The sequence below is a fragment of the Cyprinodon variegatus genome, unplaced genomic scaffold (genome assembly GCF_000732505.1).
Source record: "Cyprinodon variegatus isolate N-32 unplaced genomic scaffold, C_variegatus-1.0 Scaffold165, whole genome shotgun sequence".
NCBI lineage: Eukaryota > Metazoa > Chordata > Actinopteri > Cyprinodontiformes > Cyprinodontidae > Cyprinodon > Cyprinodon variegatus.
In genome coordinates, this window is record NW_015150618.1 from 581,796 (window position 1) to 603,324 (window position 21,529).

The window sequence follows — 21,529 nt, forward strand, 5'->3', positions numbered from 1 at the left end:
ATGGAGTGGTCCAGATTTAAAAAAAAAACAAAACGTTAATATGTGTAAACTCTGATTTGCTAACACACTCTGTCTAGAATAGAACAGAAAATCCCTTTATTGTCCGATATTGGCGAAATTCTTGTGTTTACAGCAGCAAAAAGATTTTTAAAAAAAATGGTCACACAACTGTGGACCTTAGAAAAATGTATAAGAATAACATAATAGTGAAGTGTTAAAAGATAAACTGCTTATAGTGAGTAGCAAGCACTTTCCTGTTTCATTTTTTTAAACCACTCTAACTGCAAATGTGGATGTGCTATTTACTCAATAAACAATGGTTGCCTTTCTAAAGATACTAACTTTAATCGGCAAAATAATAATGAAATTGGAAGCAGCCCAGATGCCATCAAAGTGTTTATTATGAAATACCAGGGAGTTCAGTGGGTAATTTAAATTTTCTGCATTGATCGGTTGTTTTTGTTCCACTTCCTGGTCAGACTCTGGTCTCGATGCAGAAAGCCTAACAAATCTACTTTGTTTTTCTGGTTGTCCATTTGACTTATCGCAGCTACTGCAGTAGCTCCTATGAAATTGTAATGAAGACCCTTTTGAAGTGATGCACATTATGTCAAAGGTTTCAGATACGGTTCTCATCAGACTGTATGTGTATATGGGAATGTTGTCCACAACTATACCATTGTTTTATTTTACAGCTGTCTATAGTATCTAACGCCTATCATTCTATAACCATATTTGGCCTGTAGGGTTAATTAGACTATATTTCTGGCAGGTTTGAGCAAGTTAGTGTTTCTGTCTCCAAGATGCCCCCTGGAATATTAATATGTGTGCTTAATGCTTAATGGCTTTCTTTTCTACTGGCCAGCAAAGCTTAATATATAATTTAAAGGCTCTAGTGTGCTTTGTATGTCAGAACTTTTCCAGGTTTTAATCTGCATGACAGCATACCAATCAGGGATGAACTTAGATGGCAAACAGAAATGCTGACCTTTATGTTTATATATCATAAGCACTGATATTTCTCATCTATCTATACATACAGTGTAACATGTAGGAATTTAACATCATGCAATGCAGCAACTGTGCAGTTGTTTGTTTTCTTTCAAAGCATTAATTAAGTCAATTATACCGTCTAATTTCCTTCTAACTTGCCAAAAACATGTTTTGCTATCTTACAGCATGGCAGTTTGATGGGTAAAATATTTACCTAAAGTGGAATTTAAACAGAGACATGCTTTCTATAAGGGCACGGTTTGTTTTCTCCTCCTCTTTGCTCCTGTGGGGGATTAATAGTGTCAATCACTTTGACTGGCACCTCTCAAATCACACCCAAGCAGCAAAGTGGCTGATTTTGTCAGGGAGTGAGCAGCGTTATCGGCAGAACCTTGTTTAGAGACTTACAAAACCGCTAAACCCGCAATTCATGGGAGATCTGTTTACAATCTGCACCGGCCATTGACTGCTAAACAGCCCGCGCAGATCCATCCTGGGCCACTCCGAGGAGGAGAGGAGCAGAGCAATTACATCCTCAAACAGCAATCTGAGGCCTTGTCGACGTGCAAACAGACGTTGAGTACGCACACAAACACTGACGGATTCAGACATGGCATACGTTTGCTCAGGACTTTGAAAAATACTGTTAAGGGCTAGAACTGAATATGTTTGTCCGTTATAGTGTTGCATATGTACTCTGCAGTACAGTTACTTTGCTGACTTTGTTAACCTAAGTGTTAAATTTCATTCGGAAGACAACAAGAACAACTGTGATTGAAAATTCCTCAAATAACCGTCTTCAAGAGGGAGCTTACACATGCTCCATACAGCCAGAAAAGTGTAGAAAACTAAGGAATCATTGTGCAGTTCTTGACTAGTGTAGGAAAGATATAACTGCCTAGGGAGAAAAATCATGGGTTTATCCAAATACAATGACTCATGATTCTTTTTTTAAAACACCAACCTTCCTATGCTCTAAATACAATAATATACTACATAACATGTTTTTACACTGATTTTTCTATAAAGACAAAAAATAGGTTTTTGAGTTTCTACTTGAGAGCATGCTTGTACAGAAGGCAGCTTTTCTGGCCTTAAAACACTTCTCAGAGTTATTTTTCATAAACAGTATAACACTATGAATGTTCGCAAACTGCTGTGAAGAAACTTAATTTTATTGTTGAATAATAAGCCTTTGTAATTTCCTATTTACCGTTGTCTTAAATCCAAAATATGTTCAAAACATAGATTATGTACCAGAATAATAGGCATTTAGTAAAAATAAGAAGTATGATAAAGCTGATTTAAAATAAACCCTTAAAAGAACCCCGTAAGTAAAGCAATAGAAAAAGCTGTTGTCCTGAAGGGTTAAAGCTTTGCAATAAACAAACTCTCTGTTCTGATTAAAGTTAACATCCAAGATTGTTAACAACATACATGGTATACAGATATTGAAATCCACCTTTCTTTGTTATTGTCTTCTTCCAGGAATGCAGCCTTATTCTTGTGTGACATGGAGACAATTAGCCAGTGGCTCTGCTGAGGTGTGAAGTAAGTCCAGGTTGGTTTAAAGTTACCCTTTGGCTCATCTGCATTGTTGGGCTCTTTCTCTCATCTTCCTCTTGACAGAACTCTAAAGATTCTTTCTAGAAAGCAGATTTTTTTCTTCCACTCAATTTTCCAATATTTGTCTTGGATATAACTCTCACTCAAAACGTATTTTCTTTATCAGTAACCTCTTGTAGTTTATTCTTTTTCCGAAGGGCAACTGTAACTGTGAAATGATAACCTTTAAATCTTGCTGTGACATTAATGCATTAGATTTACTTCATTATTTGATTAAAATATTTACATTTCTGGAGAGAAACATTTATCTATATGATTGATATATGCCACTCTGGGTGTAATACATCTTTGTTACATACATTAAATAAAGTTCATTTAAAACTAAGTCCGTACTTTGTCCAATACTAAGCATTTAATCTAGACCAATCTTCAAGATTTTGTAGTCAATCATTGCTTTTTAACAATTTGAACTCATTGCTCATTTGCTCAAAACTCTAAATTTCCTGCAATTTTACAATATTATGTAAAATCATATGCTGTAAGACTACATCACAAAAGGTGTCCGTTGTTTTTTACGGTTTTTGAAATGTAGATGTGACCCCCCCCCCCATTCTGTATAGTGCTCTGCACATTAGAGCTTAGGGATGATGCAAACATCTAAGTATATTGCTCCTTCCATTAAGGCATTTTAATAGTTGAGTTACATTATTGATTTTATTTTACAGTGATAAATACACCACTGATTGAAGGTTTTTCCACATCAAAGATGAATTGCATTAGTCGTGGCTTTTTTAACAGCTGGAATAGAAATTGGATGTGTGAAAGCTATAAAACGTGTATATGTGACAAGTGTGCGAGTGCAGCCTTTTCATGGGATTGTTTTACAAAGCCGTAATGACTAATCAGAGAAAAGCAACTTTATGTAGCCCAAGCTTTTCACACATTTTTTTCTTCTGTCGGATGAATTGTATTAAAAAGGATATACACCAGAAGAGTGTGGCACTCCGCTGGAAGTTAGCAAACTTGAACAGAACTCATTAATTACACTTTAAATTGAATTATTCACCTTTTTGTTGAACAAACTGCAGACTCTTGGTAAAGCATATTTTCTCATCATGGCTAAATGCGGCACTGTGCGCTCTAGCGTAAAAAAACAAACCAATAAGCGCAGGAAAATAAATACATCTAACCAGGCGGGTGTGAAAATTTTTTTATCTGAATTTTGGTATTTAGGAGATCCAGACTGAGTGATGATATGTGACAATCAGTCACAGCAATTAGTGTTACTGTTAAGAAGCCTTTTTGTTTTCTCTCACCCATACAGAATGTCACAAATAAATCCTCACTTACATTTGCATATTAATTGGATCTGAGACGTCAAGCATCTTTCATTAAGCAAAATGATCTGCATATTTGGAGACATAAAATAGTTTATTTCAAGCCGGGAACAGAAGTCATTGAAAATTGACCGCATATGGGATGATAACTTTGGCTGATTCACCCTTTACCCCCCTGCTGCACAGCGAGCACAAAGCAACAACGGGCTGATTAACAATGAGACGGTGTATCTCAGACTCAAACAACACAAAGTTAGATGTAATAAAGACGCAGTGAGTTGAAAAGCTCATTATAAGGGTTTTTTTTGTTTTGTTCATGGGTTGTTCAAATGAACAATTTCAATATTCCCCAAATTTTTCACACATTAACTATATATTTAAAAACAGCATTTGCTCCAATAAAGACATTGTGAATTAACAGTTTTTTTACAGCATTTTTAATGATTCTCTTATGCTAGCTATACCTCGGCCCAATTACTGCCGTCTGATCTGTAGAATAAAGAAATCAATTAAACAGAACCTGTAAAAAACAACATGAAGTTTGCTGAATTACCTCAAAAAGAGATACCAACAACTAACAGATTAAAAGTATGGAAAAGATGAAGGCTTCTTTTTGGTACCATATTGGCAAAATCCTACTTTTGGCCTTTGTAATACAAAAGATGTTTAGGGCTACTTCAGATTAAGAGCCTTAAACATGGTGGTGTTAAGTTTTAAGCCTACCTCTTCATATCAATAGAACAGTTCAAAAGAATAGGTTTAACTGATCTTAAATTTTAGTGTTTTGTTTTGCTGCCTTTATTGGAAATGTTTTCGCCGGAGTTACTTACCTTGAAAACATTAACAAATTGATTGTGATAAAGCTGACAACAATGACCATGAAAAAGTAGCAATTTGTGCCATTTATCTCCGTGGTTTAATATTGAATTCTGGAATTGCAACCCAGTTTAAGTTCTAAATAAATAAAACAAAAAAAGTGAGATTTGCTAATTTTTAAGCTCAGTGACAAGCATAGCTACTGTTAGCAACACCAGTTAATAACAATGTTATTTTGTGAGGATGTGGTGGGACCCTTGACTTTCCAAATCTAGATCCTAACTTCCAACTATAACCCTACCTGTTACTCTTGCTAGTATCAAACTGGGAAAACTGATTTATGAACAACATAGACCCTTCGACCAATGATAAAGTGATAGAAAAGACAGTTATAGTTTGTTTTTATGATGTAGAACATCAAACTGAAAGAGTTCTACTGTGTTTCTCTTTCAAAATGGGTTTCAAGATAGTCATACATGGAAATGTGATATTTCTGGAGGTAGTATTTGTTAGACCACTGGGCATTGTATGAAAACCACTGGGTTACAATAATTTGACCAAATAAAGTTCAGCAACTTGACAGTAGCTAGAAATGTGGCATTTTATTTTTTTAAGGTTAAAAAAGAATGATATTTTTGCACATATAAAGGCAAAATAGTAGACCAGGAGTCTGCAACCTATGACTCTGGAACATCAAGTGGCCCTTTGTAATCTCTACAATGGCTCCTAATAATAGCTTGAAATCATATAAGGAAAAAGCAACAACAAAGAAATGTGTATTTATGTAATTTTCCTAATTATAAAAGCTAAAATACAATTAAACTGTTGGTTGTTTAAAAATGAAACAGATTTCCTATATCAGATATTTACCATAAAAAAAAAAAGAAAAAAGCTGCATTTTCAACCGGACTCGGCAAAATAGCTCTTTGGATTTTAAAGGTTGTAGGCCATTTAGTAGACTTAGGGGTCAATTTTGTACTACTTGAATAGCATAATTATAGGAATGTTAGCACCTTAATCTATTTAGGTACATTGCATGTGATCAGGGCTGAAATCAGCTGCCAGTACCCAACTGTAACAGCTGTGGATGTTGAAAACATTTGAAATGCTTTGTGTTCATTTTAGTTAACATTATTATTTTCCTATCTTTCTTTGCTTTAGCTTTCATCGACATTGAATCATAAATGAAGTCACAATTATAACTTCTCGGTCTCTGATAAACGTAGTGAACTGTTAAACACTATTATCAACTAACCAGTTGTCAACTACTATAAAACCATTATTCTATGAATATTACAAAAAAATTCTTCTCATGAGTTACTAACAAGTTAGGTTAGTCGTAGTCTGTAGTTTGTTAAGAAGATTTATTGTTTTTCCAACCAGAGGGCTGTGGGTTTGATACCTGTGGACCACCTGTTAATTTGCCTCTGGGCAACTGCTCTATGCATGAATTTGAAGACATTTGAGAGTGATGCTTGGTAAAAATTATGTTAGTGGGTGCAAAGTCCTGTGAGTGGTTAGCATTACTATAAAAGTGTTGCATTTGTTTAATCCATTTATGATCTATATACTTTATTAGATTTCTTTTAATAATACTTCTGCATTGGTTTGACATAGTTCTTAGTAAACTGCTGAACAAAAAACCAAACCATGGTTAGTTTAAAGAGATAACAGTTACTGGTGCCACAGTCTAAAATATCTGAAAATGTTTTAGTTGGTTAAGTTTTTAGGTGGCTGTACATTTAAATTTTCCCAAAACATTTTAAGAACAGTTGTGTTATGACCAATAACACATCTTATCGAGGTAAATGATTCTCGTCATTTAAATTCCAAAACAACATCACTACTGTCAGATCTTTCACATCACTGAGAAACCTGTTGGAAATGATTGTACTACAAAAATATTTAACCTTATCAACAAGGTGGAAAAAAGCTTCTGTTTTGAAGATTGTACATTGGGTTAGGGCATAAACCATACTTGTGTATGAATCAGCAGTTCTGTTTTTATCTTCTTTTCGGATTAGGCCTTCAGGGACCCAACCCAGTGATTATCAAAATCCCTTGTGTCATCTGCAATTGTCTTTCAAAGTTATTCTCAATAGCTTCAACTGTGCTCTACTAATTACTACAACTACTAACTTCCCTTGAAAGCTTCATTTGAACATAATGTCCCATTGTTTTAAGATAGTCTTCTTCCAGAGATAACATTTTCCTTCTCTTAGGGCACTCTGCTCTTCAAAAGTGGCTAAAATCCCGAGGCAATAAGAAATGTCAGACATAATGGACAAGTGGGTAAAGATGTTATTTGTCAGAAATCTTTGGCCGTCAGATGCAGCCATGTTTTGTTTGCTGCGTCTGTTGGCCATTCTGAAGGGAAAAGTGACATTGGGTGTTTCAGCATGATTAAGGCACAGAGAATGGTAATGGACAGACTGTGTATTGCACAGTTTGAAACAGTTAGGGGCTAGGCTTGTGAATAATTTGATTAGGCTGCAGGGGAATATATCTGGAGGATTATGTAAATGGCAGTGCCCCCATGCCGAATTCTTTTGAACTCTTCAGAACTCACATCTGCCGGGGTCGACAGCTAGACAGAACGGCCGCCTTCTTCTTTACCGGTTCCTTGGCGTTGGAGGAAGGTGTTTAAAGGTCATTTCTGGTACAAACAGATTTGTCCTCAGAGACCTCGCTCCTCTAAAGAACTTTAAATTATTTTTTTGTTGATGCCCATGCAATTATCATTTTCTTTGAGTCAACAATAGCTGAGCTTAGGACAATTATTGTTGTGTACTAATTAACCAGACTGTGCGCGCCTGTGTCACCGGCAGCCTCTTGCAAGCTCTGTATACACACACAGGAATAGCTTTGACCTGTTTACAATATATTTAAGGTTATATGTGCCTCTCCCTCTGTGCCGTCTGATTATGAGATTTTCCCCCAAGCCTTATTTGGTGTATTTCTGGGTGGGGATGTGTTTGTGTAGAGTGCTATGGCAACCAAAGTCAAGGTGACCAAGAACATGTAGCACACATTAGATTACCAGAATAGAGGCAGTAGACAATGCAGTCAGCACAAAATAGCATTTATGTGCAGCTTGATTGTAGGGATTTCAGAGACCATCCCTTGGCCAGCTGTGGATTTATTTTCCTGGTGAGTCTGGCCACTGCGATGTTAGCTGTTAAAGCATAGAGCAACTACTTATACAGTTTACTTTATGTACTATATGTACCTGCTCACAAATACAAAGCTAATATTTAAACTTTTATGTTTAATTGTTGTTTTCCAGAATTACGGATGTGGTAATACATCATAACAGCACACAGTTTTAATAAATGCTTCACTATTGTAATGGCCTCAGTTGAAAACTGTTTAGGTAAATACTTCTTAAAAGGGAAGATTTACTTCTGGTAAATCTTTAGTCTTAGCGACATGCTGCTAATACCAATATAAGCTGGAAGGCCCAGGTGTAGTTGTCCATTCACACAAATTATAGCCCAATTTTTCCCAAATATTGACATTTAATCTGCCCTACTTTGATGTGATAATCATAAAAACACCTCCTCAGATAAATGGCCTTAATTACTATAGTGCATTTTTCCCTTTAATTCTGCAATTTTGGGAAGTATGGAGATAACAGTGAAAATGCTCAAATCTCAAATGCAATCTATTTTACCTTTTTTGGAAATTAATTTGTGAACACTTTAGAATAGTGTATTCTATTTATTTATTGTGTTTCTGGTTCCTTTTTTTGGTGATTGACTTTATGTAAATATAAAAAGCATAAGATAACTGACCTACCAAAATAACTCACAGCAACATCCTCTAAGTAGATAATGTTCTTGGGACTCTGGAGAAGTTCAGTACTGTTCCATGTGGATAAAGGCTGTAATTGTTATTCAGTTGAGTTGAAAAGCTGCTGTAACCCTTTCATTGACTTTGATTTCAGTTTTTTCCTGATTTTTTTTTTTTTATTTACGGGTCAGTGTGGTTTTTGACAGCCATCTAAGTTATAGTCATAGTTTTCATCTTCCGGACTAAAGTTATGATTATTTTTAGTCACATTTTGGTCATTACTATATGTGACCGTTTTAGTCCAGTTTTAGCCAACTAAAACTCAATAAGGTTATAGTCTAGTTCTAGTCAGTTTTTTTCTGTTGCACTTGATAACAGCTAACCTTTACAATTTTGAATAACAACTAGATTCCTTATCAGAATGACAGCCCTTGCCTACATACCTTTATCGCTAGAGGGATACAATGCTGTTGTGCAGTTCATTAATGTTGTTGGGTAGAAACCTTTGATTTCTAGAATTCAACTAAAATTGTTTTATTAGTTGGTGTCCTACTTTATACAAAAGTGTCTCACAAAAGTTGTGAAAATGGCAGACCTATTTCAGCACATCACATTGCTTAACACAGCAGACATACAGGCTAAAATATGTGCAATAATAAAGTAATGGTTTTAGACATACAAGGTTTCCAACCCAAAGCAAATACTTGCTTGCTGATCTACTATAGAATATGCATTACACACAGATGAATCAATCTTCATTACTCCAAAAAGAAAAGAACAAAAAAAATTCTTACTTTTGCAATCTTGGCCTTATTTCTCAGAAAGTTTATTTAAATTATTGCCAGAACTTCATAAAAAAAAGTTTAATGGTCTATATTTTTCATTACACTCTAAATTACTTTAAGTACATTTGTTGCTTTTAAAAAAATCTGATTTAGACCAGTATAACCTATACATATATACACTGCTTAAAAAAATAAAGGGAACACTCAGAAAACATCTTAGATCTGAATGAATAAAATATTCGCATTGAATACTCATGTATGCAATGAGAATGCTCAGTATAGTGTTGCCTCAAAATGCCTGTATGACCTCCCAACAATGGATTTCCCCTATATTTGCTCAATTGGATTCAGGTTTGGGTAACTGGCAGGCCAGTCCATAGCTTCAATGCCTTCATCTTGCAGGATCTTCTGGCACACTCCAGCCACATGGGGTCTGTAATTGTCCTGCATTAGGAGGCACCCAGGGCCAACCACACCAGCATATGGTCTCACAAGGTATCTGAGGATCTCTTCTTGGTACATAATGACGGAAGAAGCTACTCAATCAACTGAATAGAGCTGGGACCACCATTTTCAATGTTTATGTTGGTTATACACTAAGACGTCATGTTTTGAAATCATGCATGGCATGAAAGGTTCCCCTTGCCAATGACATTTGATGGTCCAGAGGAGTCATGGGAGAAAGTCATGTGGTCAGATGAGACCAAAATAGAATTTTTGGTTATAATTCCATTACTGTAAATATATTTGGAGGAAGAAGAATGATGAGTACCATCCCAAGAACACCATCCCTACTGTTAAGCATGATGGTGGTAGCATCATGCTTTGGGGGTGTTTCTCTGCATATTGGACATGGTGACGGCACTGCATTAAGGAGAGGATGACTGAGGCCATGTATTGCTGATCCATCCTGCTACATCTTTCTTCTCCTTCAATTAGCCTACAGGCTAGCTCTAGCCAACTGTAGCCTCTCCCCTGTAGTCTCTAACCCTTCCCGGTAGACGTATCCAATCAGTCCAATCCAGTCACTGTGCTCCCCTGTTCCTCAGCCGTTAGCTTATATAGCTAGCCCCAGCCTGCTGTAGTCCTTCACGCAGATGCTGTTTCCTCAGTGGCTTCCCTCTCTGCCTCTTCTCACGACTCTAGTTTACTGATTCCCCAGGGGGATCCTCTGATCTCCCACTGTACAGTAGTTCCTCAGTTCCAGAAGGTGACTCCTTTGTAAGCCAGGTCCTGTTTTTTTTTTTTCTCTGCCAGTTTTCTACTGCTTTCCCGCTGCTCCTGTCTGAGCTAAGGAATGCTGTCTCACCTATCTTTCTATTGTTCGGGTGATTCGTCCCCCAATGCGGGACAGAAGTGCCCCAAACTGGGTCAGGGATAGGTGCAAGTTCTGCTGAAAGTGACCGTCATCCAGACTTTGCTAAAATCATGCTGTTCGCCTATAGTCTAGTAAACTAACCCCACCTGCCAGCGGCCAAATTCAAATTTTCCTGCGAGTGAGTCTAGCCTTGAACAATGCCCCAGGCCCTAGAACTGGCTGGCCAATCACAAAACAGAGATGTGTTTTGAATTTTTGGATGGAAAGTGGGCGGGGAATTGAGGGCGGGACAACAAAGCTGTGCGATGCTGCAGAAAGCACAACAAGGAGGAATTCAACAACTATTGAACAGTTCTCGTTTGACTCAGCTTTGGAATCAGTTTTGAAAGAATTAGACTTGGGGTTTTCGTTGAAACATGAGCAGTAAGAGGCTCTATGCTCATTAATTTTTAAGAAGGATGCATTCGCCATTTTACTGACAGCCGTTTCACATGCTGTTTGTTTACACTCCCCCACCAGCTTTCTGTCGTGCTTACTACGTCACAGTCAGTTGCGCTCATTGGTCAGAGCGTTGGCCAATAGGCACAGACATGATTTGAAAGACAATGTGTTGTTCTCATCAACAATCCTCCGATGTCTCATTCATTGGGGCCAGACTAAATTACACATTTAATCTCACATTTAGTCTGGTTTATCAGGCTAATTCGCCTTCCTAAAGTCACCACTGTCACCTTGCTCAGCTCAGATCCGCCTCTTCTACATAGAGATAACATGGGAATCCTTTGCTCTAGCTGCAAAATTCATGTTCAGTTCAAACGTACCTTTTGGCGGATTTCTACACAAAAGCAGCTGTCAGAGTTGAGTGCCCAGTTCTGGTCCGGCTTACTCTTACCCCTGCCGCTGCTGCCATGGTCCATCATGGGTAATGCAAAATGTGCGTCGCTGCATGCCAGGTGGTGGGCGTGACCAATCAGGATGCAGCAGCATGGCTTCTACTTCTTAGCTTTTGACTAACATACTCCAGCCCAATGATGCATTTTAAAAGTCTAACAGACGTTTTTATCCATTTTCATCCCATCAATGAAAACTCACAACCACAACTCCTCATGTTTTCGTCATCAAAGATCCATGTTTAGCTCATCAGTTCTTGTAATAGTCATAAAGAAGGAGCATCAATTAAATAATTTCGACATCGTTGATGAAAACAACACTGATATGGGGAAGACCTGTGGCTTTTAAATATCTTTTAGCCTTCTTCATGTTTTCCTTCAGGCTCTGCTTAAGGGATTCATTCATTATTTAGATCAAAGACAAATATTTTTTACATAACCTAGTTTTTTTTTTTTTATAAGTTTCACCTTATAGTCCAGGTTATTGTTGACATTTATTTTACAGCATGGTGGCACTTTAACCCCAAGATGGTCAATAGATCATTTGGTATAGAACTAGTTTAAACAATATGATGATGTTGCAGCAATACTTAATGTGTCCCTCCAGAAGCTCACTGAACTCTACACCCTTCTTCCTAATACACGTGCTCTAGACAATAAAGGGATTCTGCATAATAGACACACATACTTGAAGAATGTGAATGACTTGATGTTCAGATGGCAGGATAGGAAGCCATGCAATAGCAGGTCTAATGTGGTCTGCCATTAGAATCAGTTTGATGAAGTTTTGAAGCTAAGATCATTTTAGAAACTGAATGAAAGATGACTGCACTTCAGATCCTTTGTTGTTGTGCCAGCAGAGCAAGAGCTTTGTCTTTCCAATGTGTTGTGTATTGTGGGATACTATCTCATTCAAAAACAGGGAAAATAAAACAAACAATGATTGACCTCATATTTTTTCTGAAGCTTCCGTCAACATGTGGGCTTCCATAGATGGATGAATTATGGGGATGTCTGTCTTGATACTTATATGTGCTCCCAGTCTGTTTCCCTTTCTCTCAGAAAACTGAAGTCCTGTAATATTGACTGAAAATAAGTTCAACAAGCCTCCCACTTCCCCTCTTTCAGAATATCTCCCTTTTTTCCGTTCCCAGGAATGCATGCAAGGCAGGACACTTTACCAACAGGAAGGATGATTCAAGGACATACTGTAATTATGTTCAAAGATACAGATTCGTCCCAGTTTTCACTTGTAAAACTTGAGCAATCAGTTTTGGAATCTGAAAGAATCTTCTTTTGTGGTTGTCTTGTGCTATTGAAAGAGCCTGCTTTGCCCTGGCTTGTGACCACTTGTTGAAGGGGTTGGGAGTGATTTAGGGAGGGCAGCTGGATAACAGAGATTTTATTTATCTATTCTGAGAGCCCTTTATTTTTGCAAGTGGTTCTCAGCTTGCAGTTGCTTGGCTTTATGGCAATTTTTTTTCAATTGTGTGGAGTGAGTATGACTGAAAGAGTAGCAGCTGAGAGGGTAATAGTGGGATAAAAATGTGAAGCAGGAAAAAGGCATAGAGGTTGTATGTAGGACTGCTGAAAACAGTAAATTTAGATCTTATTAACTTTTTTGGAAGCAAGGGGGCAGGGGAAAGTCGAAAAGAAAGGTCTACATTGGTAATGTATATTTGTTTAAATCAATTCTTGTTAAAAAAAAAGTAAACAATCTAAACAGATAGTTATTGGAGATACAAGCAGATTTATTCTACAGTGTTTTGTCATAGCTCTGTGAAACTTCTCCAGGCATCTGAATGAATGATTGTTCTGTGCTGCTACGTGTGCGAGGACAGATATGGAGGCATTATTACCCAGGAGAGGTCATGGGTCAAGTATTAAGCAAGCTGCCTGCTTGGATCCCTGCATCAGAGATTTCACTCTGTTGGCCCCGGAAATACTCCTGAGCCTTGTCTAAATAATCAAGGAGTCCTTCAGCGTGCAGTTTTTAAAACTGATAAACAAACGCAAGAGACTGAGATTAAGAGGAAGCCCTGCTGCAAAGAGCCCATGGTGTTAAAGTGAAGATTTTTTTTTTCTCTTAAGTTTAAATCAACAATCAGGGTCATATACAAGCCAGTCCTCAGGAACAGGAATACCCTGTTGCTCTTTAAGCTGTTGCCTTTAGTCGTAGTTTCTTGGTTTCCGAACAATGTTGTTTGACCTTGTACATCGGAACAGTTTGTTTTAGCCTCGTTCCTCTTCAAATGTAGGAAAACAATGGAAAGCACTCAGATAGGAAGTGACTTCTCAGATTATCAAAAACAGATTAGAAACTGAAGAAAAGGCCAAAATAGAATAAAAATCTCCAGGCTGTTACCACATTGGTTACTCTAATATCTTTTTTACAGAAATAATTTTTCACATGCTAACTTTAATGGTGGTTAATTTTGTTATATATATATATATATTTATATATATACATACATATAATTGTTGTTGTTATATCTTATCTTATATTCCTTGACATTTTTATCATCTTTTCTCAATTTTCAACCGCAAAGTTTAACCATTTCCACTGATGTTTCCAGTGATGCATCTATGTGAAGTGGATTAAGTCAAGTTCAGGTTTATTAAATGTGTAATTTTTTTTTTTTAGATCTAAAAGATGTGTGTAGTTCCATTGTATACAGAGGCAGATTAACCTGCATTTCAGTTATATGTCTCTACATACCTTGCAAATCTAGGGAATCAAAGTTTAGCATATTGTTCTTTGAAAAATAGAGCAGTGAAGTCATTAGGTTCTCAGTGAAAAGTAGGTCTGGACTTAAAGTTAGACATGAATATGCTTTGATCTAATCTATTACCATTCAACTCTGGCTGTTTAGGATCCTTGTCCTAATGAAATGTTATGCTCCACTCCAGTTATATGTCTTTTGCTGCAGCCTCTGGCAGATTTTTCTTCTGTGATTGTTCTGTATTTAGCTCCTTTTATATTTATATAAACTCTTAACAGCTTCCCAGTCCTTGGAGAGGAAATGCATCCTGAAAACCTAATGCTGCTACCACCATGTTTCACTCCTTGTCTTATGCACCCATTGTGATCTGTAGCTTTTCTCCATGTGGATGGTTTTGTAACAGACCAGAAAGTTATTTTTATGTCATCTGATCAGACCACCTTCTACCACACGCTCAGTTCGTCCTTATGCTGCAATGCCTTTCTTCCTTTAAAGCTAGTAGTTATTTTGTCAACAGATTCTTCCAACTAAGCTTTGGATGTCTGTAGCCTCTCCTGAGTTACTATTGGCATCATTTGTCAAAATGAGTCATTTAACATACATTAAAGTGTGTGATTTCTCATAACACAGTGTATGAGAATGTCTATTGAGTGCTCTTCAAGGCACAATAGATGTTAGAACTAGTTGTTAGAATTTATGAATCTCTCTGTTTCTTATCTGCTCCAACTCTCATTTTCTAAAAGTTACAGACCTGATTAGAACTTCGAACGCGGGACAGTGTCAGAGTGAGGATTATCACACCACTCAAAATAACCACAGATTCAGGCAGTGCCTTATTAGGTGATGATTCTGCAATGGAAAGGAAGTGAACATAAATTTATTGACAGCCTCAGTATTTCTTTGAGTTCAGTCTCAGTACAAGGTAACCCAAGTCAAAGCTGATGGCCTTGGCTTTTTCTCAGAGAACTGTAACAGTAGTTGTGCTTTGCATAAGCTTTTTGAACTGCCGTTATTGCTTCAGGGTTCCTGACTAAAATAAACAGAAATGCCATAACTTCTCGTTTTAGAGGGAGCACAGCGCAGTATTTTCAATTTTACTTACAACTTTACTCAAATAATAAAATCCCAGTTTGAAATGACTCCCCCAGTTACCCTTGTAATATGCTCCTGTCCTTTCTGCATGCCTAACTTGTTTTTTTGTTCTATTTTTGACCTGATTCTGTCCTTGAAGAGGACAAGAAAACTGTCAGTCTGTGGGTGTGTGCTAATGTGTTTGTGTGGCAGGGGATAGGGTGGGGTGTGTGGCGTCACAAGTGCTCCAGTTTAGGAAAAGTGACACTTTGCCTTGAAAGACTCTTCAGGTCAGTCAGATAAGGAATTTAGTGGCTTTATCACAAATGCCGCTATTTAATTTAAAAGGGTGAGGCACTTAGGGATCTGGCAGCAGTCTTTCAGTCTGGTGATAAATTTGCAAGAAAGTGGAAAAGAGACGGGCATGAGAGCAGATTAGCAGGATACAAATATAGAAGTGACATTATAGAGGGTATTAGTCAGGTGCAGAACAAGTGGCCTGTTCCTGATAGCTCTGAGAATGGGGCCCAACTGCAGTCAGGAGGACACTTTGCTCAACGCACTCTAAAAAAAGATATAGCAGTTAAAAATTCAAGATTTAGCTAATCTTTAGAAGTTTCGTAGATGTCTGACATGTTGGGTTTTTGTCATTTTACAGTATGTTGATTGGGATTTAACATTATGATTAAAAGCTCTTTTTTGTAGAACACTGATCTACCATTTTCAATTTTTGAAGAGCTTTAATACAACAAGATATAAAAACTGCATATAAGGTATTTTTTTCTTGCCTTTTTATTGTTAGTGACCATTCATTTGTATCAGAGGAGGAGGTGTTATATTACTGTGTGTGTGGAAAACGGAGGTTAAAAAGGGCTTTACCTTTTTAACAAGGTTCCTATAAAGTCCAGGAAAAGCATGAAATAGCATTTTTATTGCTTCACATAACTTCAATTATATAAAAAAGATACTTAATTTGGAAACACATATGTATGCTATGACCTTATTCCATGTTCTGCTATGTAAAAGAGAAATCAGAATTCTTAAAACAAATGGCTTTATCTTTGATTTGAACAATTGCGGCTAAGTCTGTATCCAACTCATTGTTTTTTTTTCAGTAAGTTGCATGCAAGGCCACCTCCTAGTTCTCTAGTAAACTCTAGATCCAGCAATATATCAAACAGACCTGAGGTCATTAACTAGATCATGTTTAGATGACAACTAAGAGTATCAGCACACTATAATGAAGTTGCAAATTGGAACAAAGAAAATAATTATGAACATTTTCTTAAAAAATTCCTAAATGTATTCTAGATAATCTAAAATCTTTAGATTAGGCCTTTTCTCTCTAGTTGCACAATAAACTAGGTAAAACAGTTATTGCCTTTAGGTGTGTAAATCTGCAAAAGTATAGAAAAATTGTTCTTTAAATCTTAAAAATTTGCTTAAGAAGACTGATGAATTTTGAGATTTTTTAAGAACCGCTGATTTAAAACCAAAGTGAGTTAACATTTCTAGTTTCTTCTTAAATAAAACTTTGCTGTTATACATTTAGCCCTATTGTTTCATGTTAGAAACCTTACTCTGTCTAGCATTTTGACAGCTTAAATCAAATGAAGACTTGTCAGTAGTTCAGTGATGTGAGAGGGATTGGATTGTATTAAGTCTTTAATTTGTCAGCGAAAATCAAACTGAAATTCATCAAATTTGAATCATCAGCTGATATGCTTGTGCATGTCTATGTTTAACAGCTTTGCTTGGATAATGACACATTTAATCTGTATGCTTATGACTATTTGTTTTTTTTTCTTGTTTAGTGAAAGAAAAACCCTCAGTGGTTACAGAAAATAAGTTGAATCAAACCAAAGTAATAATAAATAAAATTAAATGAAAATGAACAGTTGAAAGTCTGTACAAAACGAAATTCTGTTTTGTACAGGTCCCATGACATTTCCATTTCTTAAAGTGCCGCTCTAAACTGCACTAAACTGAGACTAGGTGCAGGTAATATACTTGATGCTCAGAGGTACTCCATAGATGCCCATTAAAGAGAAAACTATATATATATATATATATGAACATAACTGTATAGACTTATAGATGTCATCATCTTGGAACCCAAAAGGCTTCTAGTTTTATCAATATATCTGATTTTTCACTTCTCCTTCTCTTTTTTCTTATCATAAAGCCAAAATGCCCTTGAATCCGTCATTATTGCCCGAATATATAATTTGTTTTAAAAAAAAGATAGCAAACGCAACAAAAACAGAAAAATCAAAAAAACCTTTGTTGTTTTATTTGCACTGTATCTTCTTGTCTCTGTCTTCCGTCTTCTCTCCCTTTGCAACAGATAGTGTGTGTTCCTCTTGGCAGGGCTCCATAGCCTGTTTGATGTGGTTTCCAGAAGTCTTGAACTGCAGTCCCTGGCCACTCTTTCTGTCATCGGTAGACCTGCTGTCTCTTTAGCCTCCATTGACTCCTGTTAACCTCCTCCTACCTTCCTCACGTTGCAGCAGCTGTTTTCCTTCCCACTGCACATTTCTGCATGGAAATGATCTGATTCCCATTATTTGGTAGTAAACGGGATTTCATTGTGGGCTGCATACAAAAGTGCACACTAACAAACTCTGTTTCCTCTGTTGGCAGAAAAATTGCCTCTTTGAATTATTCCATACTGTGTTAAAACAAAAGAGACAAAAAAATAAAGAAGCCTTCTAATCGCTGTCGTGAATAAAATCAGGGAGGCCTAAATTTATGATTTACTGCTTAAGTCACAAGTCACCTGAGGCTTGCACATTTTCCATCACAATATTATGTAAAACTATATCAAAGTTAATTAGCTCTGTTGAATCAAGCTCTACCGGTGACCTCTATGTGATGTAATTTGAGTGACAGAAGCGGAGGAAGTAGACAGCCAGATAGTTGCTTCAAAGAGGGCCCAGTAGAGGACAATCAGTGACCCTATATGGGCGCCTTTCCTGCACATAGCAGCAGGTTTAAAGGAAAACTGATAGGCAGGTGAAATATCTGCCACTTACAGAAAAGAGCCAGGGACCGGAGAGGGCACACAGTACAGAATGGATATGGATTGGGTCACAAGGCTGACGAGGCCATCCGAACGAAATGAATATTCCTTGGAAAGTACACTTAGTGACACTGGGGTCTAAGGACAAAACACTGCAGCTGAAGAAATTAGTTCCTCTCTGTCTGTCGGGAGTAAAAGTATTCACTATTTATGGCCTCACTGACACACTGGGCCTTTAAAAAGTATTCATACCCATTAACTTCCAATGTACTGTATCTCTTTTTTGCTATGAATGAAAAAATGTATATTCTCTGACAATCCTAGATAAAACCCTGTCTAACTTGATCCAAGTAAAAATAAAGTTGTTTTGCGAAGGCCTCAGAGGTTTCTTAGCGAACATCAGTGAACAAAAAGCATTACTGTATGGGGACGAAGGAGAACTGCAAACAGGTCGAGAAAATAGTAGTGGTGTAGTTAAAATATGGTTAGGGTTCCATTTTCCATCATTTTTTTCGGCCTGCTTGGGTTGTGAGGGATGCTGGTGACCATCTCCAGGTGTCTACAGGTGAGAGGCGGTATACACCCTGGACAGGTCGCCAGATAGGGTTATAAGAAATTGTTCTATGCTTTTGAACATCCTGCAGAAGTCTGTTCAATGCTTCTTCTGAAAATGAAGAGTTAGAAACAGCTGTAAACTATGGCTGCTCAACATGAGGGCAAGCAATAGGTGATATTACTTGTAATTTTATAATACCTTCTAAAAAGTAACCTGGCAGTAGCCAGATTGATATGTGTAGAACTGAGTTGAGTTCTAAGTTCTCAATCTGGGATGGCTGCCGTTCAGTCTGTCAGTAAAAAGGAGGGGCGTTTAGTAGAATACTTTGAGTTGATTGGGTGGCGTGCCAGCTAGTACCCACCTTCCATAATATGCTGTCAGCCAACCATAGCAGCAAATAGTGATGTTTCCTGTCGACAAATGCACAAAGTACTCCTCCTTTTTAAGTATAGAGGGTGGGTCTTTTAAAAAATGTGAGAAAATCCTCCACAATACCTTTAATTGAAAGATGGGTGAAACCAAATTAATGGAAATAATTCAAGAAAACCTATTACAACCCCAAATATATAGCCTGTAATAAAGTGTTCTTTTGTTAGTCAAAGTCCAGGCCTAAACACAAACAAGAATATGTTAAATTAATTTGAATTAATATTACTGAACAAAGAAGAAGGGAAAAATATAAGCCTCCAGAAACTCAGTTAAAAACCTAACTCACAAGTATTGTTACTTTATTTACAACATACAGGAGTTGAGTATTCATTATAAATAGCTAGAAAATGGATTCTATACATTGAAGGTGTGCATTTGCAAAAGATTTTACATTTTAAAATCACATATTGTTATATATATATGAAATACCTTGTGTTGTTCTTCATGAAATCCCAATGAAATACAACAAATCTAATCAATGCAATTCTTATAAAGCTCTGTAGGGCGGTAACACTCACTGACAGCTTTTAATTTACCAGCTAAAAATGGTCGACTATGTTCCCTTTGTTCTTTAGTTTACATTTAAAACTAAAAGTCAGTGAACTTCTCATGTAGACCCTTTAAGCCCACCAGCGGAAATATTTGTTTTCATGATGTGGGCTTCCAGTTTGTATCAGATGGAAGCAGTGTGGTGGAGCTAAACACGCCCAGGGGGCTCGAGTGATATTGGTGTCTCATTTTCAGGGACAAACAAGTACATACAGGGACCAGACATGGCTGTCACATCTGCCTTAGCTTCCCTGTCAGCAGCCCTTAGGGCAGTGGGCAAGGGGCAACCACGACACACTGGTCAGGGCACACACACACACAAAAAAAGTCTACATGTTATTGTCCAATGACAGAGGTGCATTAACAGCACAAATGCAAGAACATATGTTGCAGCTGTTGTGACTGCAAGTTCAAATCAAGAGCTTTCTTTGTAATTCTCCTAAGATCACCAGCCTGACCTTCCTGGCTGAAAAGCAGCTCATTTAGTCCCCAAACCTGGCTCCATTTTTAACTTTCCCAGATTGATCAGTGATCATGCTGGCGCCAAGAAGCTGTATAGCTTTACATCAGCATGGAGGAGGTTTAGTGGTTTTCAATAGTATTTCAGGATATCCTTGCTGTTGCTGCTGCTGCTGCAGTTTTTGGCAGACTAACAGCTGCCACCAGCATTAGTGTATGAGCACACACTTCTTAATGTTCCCCCAGCCTCATGTGTCACATGGACTCCATCCAGCCTAGCTGAACTTTCTGCTCCACACTGGCTGGACTGGTTGAAAACAGTGCAAGGAGCAGCAAATTTTTTATACGTATCCATTCATTAAGATGTAGGTCTGTTAACTATAATGTGAGAACCAGCTTGTCTGAAAGAAAACGGGACGGAGACAGTTTACTAATTATATGCGATTTATTATTACAGATGAAAAGTGATTACTTACAGTCTCTGGACCAGGGGAAATTAGTTACATAGCATTGTTGCTTATGATTTGACAACACTGCCTTGAATTCACTGAGATGTAAAATTAATTCTTGCAGTTGTTTTCAATGGGACCTTCATGTTTGCCCTGCACACTGTTAAAAATCAGAGAAAAATACAAATGATTGGGCTTGGCTCAGTAACTTCATTGTGCAGGAGGGGGGGGAGAGAGAAAGCCAAACTGGATGGGCTTCAGTGGTTTTAGGCCTTTTGAGGGTTGCTTTGTGAGGATTTATGTATTTAATTATGCACTCATTCTACTAATGTAAGTCAAGTAAAAAAGGAAAAAGGATAAAAAGGCTAGAGCAAGCCTATGGGCTGGTAGTTTCCCTCTTACTGAAACTTGGCCACTGCTGCTGTTTAGCTCCCCTTGAACTGGGCTAATACTTGTCTATTCCGATTAGGATTAGTAGCCTGGGCTCAGGGACCCGGGACACGTAATCTAATAAATCAAGATAAAAAACCCTGAGATTGGTTTACAGAGGGCTCGGATTTACCGTTGGCGATCTACGAGAAACAGGGATTAACACAGCATTTGGTGCTGTAGTTACCCCCCACCTTAAGCCATCGCTTCTACACACAAACAGAGAACTGGAAGGGGTTCTGTTCAGGAGGAGAAAGGGGGAGAGGGAGGAAGACTTAAAGTGAGGGAGAGGACAAGAAGGGCTGGCCGCGGCTTTATTTTGCTTAGTAGACAGCAAGTTAAACT

General features: G+C 37.5%; 1 protein-coding gene across 3 annotated transcripts in view; it reads left to right on the plus strand.

The window, feature by feature from the left end:
- casz1 (castor zinc finger 1) overlaps positions 1–21,529 on the plus strand; it is a 241,870-nt gene that overhangs the window by 88,664 nt on the left and 131,677 nt on the right. For 2 of the 3 annotated variants that reach the window (XM_015378156.1, XM_015378154.1), the window contains exon 4: positions 2,482–2,544. The gene's annotated coding sequence lies outside the window, so the exon portion shown is untranslated. Of the gene's footprint in view, positions 1–2,481; positions 2,555–21,529 lie in introns of all 3 variants that reach the window. The other variant, XM_015378155.1, reaches the window with a different exon arrangement.